This window comes from Tamandua tetradactyla, chromosome 10, assembly GCF_023851605.1.
Source record: "Tamandua tetradactyla isolate mTamTet1 chromosome 10, mTamTet1.pri, whole genome shotgun sequence".
NCBI lineage: Eukaryota > Metazoa > Chordata > Mammalia > Pilosa > Myrmecophagidae > Tamandua > Tamandua tetradactyla.
In genome coordinates this window covers 84,805,239-84,809,386 of record NC_135336.1, presented here as the reverse complement: position 1 = coordinate 84,809,386, position 4,148 = coordinate 84,805,239, and the positions used below count along the sequence as shown (strand labels likewise).

At 38.1% G+C, this 4,148-nt stretch overlaps 1 pseudogene; it reads left to right on the top strand.

The window, feature by feature from the left end:
• Positions 1–280: 280 nt before the first annotated feature.
• On the top strand, positions 281–1,311 carry LOC143647708 (N-chimaerin pseudogene; annotated as a pseudogene).
• The last annotated feature ends 2,837 nt before the right edge of the window (positions 1,312–4,148 follow it).

The following is a 4,148-nucleotide window of genomic DNA, read 5'->3' as shown; positions in this document are numbered from 1 at the left end:
TGTTTGTGTTAACATCGACTCTTTATTTCTGTCAGACTCTTTAAGTTTTCAGAAGCTTAAATATAGAGCCCCTAAAAAAAAAAAAGGAAGCAAGAAGAATTTGTCTGGTTAGTCAATCTCTTTTTAAGAAGTGCTTCACCTCCTCCTCCACCTCTCTGTGATGTTTCTCTGTAGGTTAGGGTCCTGTGCTAGATGGCGGAATGCTCATTTGTTAGCAGCATAGAGTTCATCAACAGGCGTAGATCAATATAGACTTTCTTTCTTTCCTGTGAATTCCAAAATGCCATCCAAAGAGTCTTGGTCAGAGAGGAAAATTAATAGAGCTACAGTTCACAAATCCAAACAAGAGGATCATCAGCAAAATTTATCGATAGCAGCTTTGGGAATGAAACTGGTTCTCAAAAGTCATCTGTGACAGTCTGGCAACCTCTGAAACTCTTTGCTTATTTGCAGTTGACATCACTTGTTAGGAGAGCAACTCTGAAAGAAAATGAGCAAATTCCAAAATATGAAAAGTTTCGCAATTTCAAGGTGCGTACGTTCAGAGGGCCACACTGGTGCGACTGCTATGCCAACTTCATGTGGAGTCTCATTGCTCAGGGAATGAAATGAGCAGGTTGTGGTTTGAATGTTAATAAACAGTGTTCCGAGATGGTCCCAAATGACTGTGAGCCAGACTTGAAACATGTCAAGAAAGTGTACGGCTGTGCCCTTACAATGCTCGTGAAAGCACATATCACTAAGCAACCGACGGTGGGAGACATGTGCATCAGGGAAATTGAATCTAGAGGTCTTAAATCTCAAGGACTATAACAAGTATTGGGATTTAGTGGCCTAACTGAAGGTGTCAAGATGGCTTTTGACAGAGATGGTGAAAAGCAGACATTTCTGTGAACGTGTATGAAGATATCATTATTACGGGTGCACTTAAACTGTACTTTAAGGATTTGCCAATTCCACTCATCACATACGATGCCTACTCAAAGTTTGCTAAAATTACGGGTCCTGATAAGCGATTGGAAACCCTTCATGAAGCACTAAAACTACTGCCACCTGCCCACTGCAAAACCCTTCGGTACCTCATGGCGCATCTAAAGAGAGTGACCCTCCATGAAAAGGAGAATCTCATGAACGCAGAGGACCTTGGAATTGTTTTTGGCCAAACCTTTATGAACGGCTGTATTGAATAATATATTATATCAGTGACTAGTAGTAGAGCTGCTTATCAAAAATGAAGACATTTTATTTAAAATTTTTAATTTGAGGGGAAAAAATTGTTTTACAGATAAAGGAATGTTTATAGTTGTTTAATTGGCTCATATAGCTGAATTATTTCTTGGTTTGAGGTATGGCCATATAACCAGATTAAAGTGAAGGATCTTTCTGGTGTTTTAGTAGTGCCACTCAGCTGTCCTTTGTAATACAGTGAACATACGCTTTCCAGTCCTAGTAATTCTGGGTGTTGATCATGTTAAGAGAAACTGATGCTATTGCATGATTAGCCCCTCTTGGCGAGGGAACTCCGTACAAAGGAAACAACAAACTTGCACAGCCTCTTCAACCTGGATAGTCTGTGGTTGTAATTCAGCTTGTTTTCCAGAATAAATCTGTTGTGACTTTCTTTTAGGTTCTATGTCACTGGTTTCCGATACACAAACACACACATAAATGCTTAATATAGTACCTCTGGCTGTTGCATCACTATAGACTTTATCATATGCCTACTTTACTCAAATGGTTTATTTCTGGTTTCTCTTAGTTCTTCTATATTGGTAGTTTCTTTCCAGCAAGAACAAAAATCTGCGTTTTCAGATTTGTTACTTTAAAGTTATCCTTACCAATAAAAAAAAATACAACACACACACACACACACACAAAGACAACTGGCCCACTTCACACACATTGGGATGGCTATTATTTTAAAAAGGTAGAATAACAAATGCTGATAAGGATGCAGAGGAATTGCTGGTGAGGATGCAAAATGGTGAGGCAGCTGTGGAAAACAGTTCAGCAGTTCCTCAAAATGTTAAACACAGAATTTCCTTTTGACCTAGCGATTCCATTCCTAGGTGTACACCAAAAAAATGAAAACAATGACTCAAGCAGATATTTGTACACCAAGGTTTGAAGCAGCGTTATTCACAATAGCTAAAAGGTGGAAACAGTCCAAGTGTTCTTCAACAGATGAATGGATAAACAAAAGATAGTGTATACATACAATGGAATATTACTCAGCCATCAAAATGAATGAAGTTCTGATAGTCACAAACCTGGATGTATCTCGAAAGCATCATGTTGAGTAAATTAAGGTCAGACTCAAAAGAACAAATATTGTATGATTTCACTTAAATGAAATAACATAGAACATGCAAATTCATAGAGACAGAAACTAGATTAGAGGTTATCAGGGACCAGCGGGAAGTGGAACAGGGACATTATAGCTTCGTGGGTACAGTTTCTGTTTAGGAAGATGAAGTTTTGGAACTGAATGGTGGTGACGGTACCACAACATTGCGAATGCAATTAACACCAGTGCAGCATACACTTAGAAATGGTGAAAATGCAGAGTGCGGAGTGCCAAGGGCAGTTCAGTGGTAAAATTCTCACCTGCCATGCGGGAGACCTAGATTTGATTCCCGGTTCATGCACTTCCCAAAAAAACAAATAAACAAGCACAACAAACAAACAAAGAAACAAAAATTCAACAAACGGTGCCGCTGCAATAAAAGGATAATGAAATGTGACCCCCCCATACAGCATATAAAAAAAAAAGGTTAAAGTGGGAAATTTTGGGTTATATATATGTTACTGCAGTAAAAATCTTTTAAAAATAACTGGCCTGTCCTTTTTGCCCTCTCTTCTGCTCTATCCTGCTGCTTAAAGCCACATCCCAGAGAAATCTGGTGGCCTGGAGCCATACCAGCCCTGGCATCCTGCCTCTAAATTTGATATAAGAATTAAATAAACTTTCTCTCTTGTTTAGACCCTTTATTATTTGGAATATTCCTGTTCCCAGTTGCCCAAACTAGGATAATACAGTGGTATAAGCCCACATCTTTTCTAAAGCTGATCTTAGCTACTGCATGGTCATCTTATCTTTCTTTCAAAATTACTTTTTAAAAAAAGCCAGCTCTTGTTAACGTCAGCAGCTCTCCAGTCATGCTGTACTTTCACTTTTTTATGCTGTTTCCAGAAATGCCCTTCTCTCTTTTCTCTCTGTCTCTGCCTTTGACTCCCTTTTATACGTGATCTTTTAATAGCTATAAACTTATTTATATCCTGCCCCATTTTGAAATGGATGTGGGGGGGGGTGGTTGTTTCAAGAACTTAAGTTTCATACTCAAGAAACCAAATTATGTCTTGCCTGAGCCTTGGCTAGGTGTCATCTGAGTCACCCTAAATATATGAATATAATGTTATTCTTGCAGCTCTTTAAAGAAGCAGGGTCTGTGACTTCATTAGTCATGATTTCATGCTCTCACAGCCGGAGAGTTAGTTTTTAAAAGTTAAAGTTTATTTTTATAACAGTTTTGGATTTACAGAAAATATGCAAAGATAATACAGACAGTTCCCATGTACCCTACTTCCGGTTGCCTCAATTAATAATGTTGTTCATTAGTGTGGTACATTTGTCACAATTAATGAACCAATATTGATATTTAACTAAAGTTCAGATTTCCTTAGCTTTCCTATCATCCTTTTTCTGCCCCAGGACCCCATAGAGAATACCACATTGCATTTAGTCATCCTGTCTCCTTAAGCCCTTCTTGATTTTAACGGTTTCTCACTTTCCTTGTTTTTGATGACCTTGAGCGTTTGAGGAGTGCTGCTCAGGTATTTTGTGCATTGTCCTCAGTTGGGATTTGTTTGATGTTTTCCTATGTTCATATGGGCTTTTTGATAGAAAAATCACTGAAGTAAAGTGCCCACACCTAAGGAACGGGAAATTATGCTCCATTTATTGATAATGAAGCATCTACATAAATCATTTGGAATTCTTCTGCATGGGAGATTTGTCTCTTTTCCTCCAGTGATGTATTTATTCATCATTTATATCAGTATGGATGCATACATATTTATTTTAAACATTGGGTTATAATACAATACTTCATTTATTTTGTTGTTCCTAGTGTTCTAGCTTTGGCCAT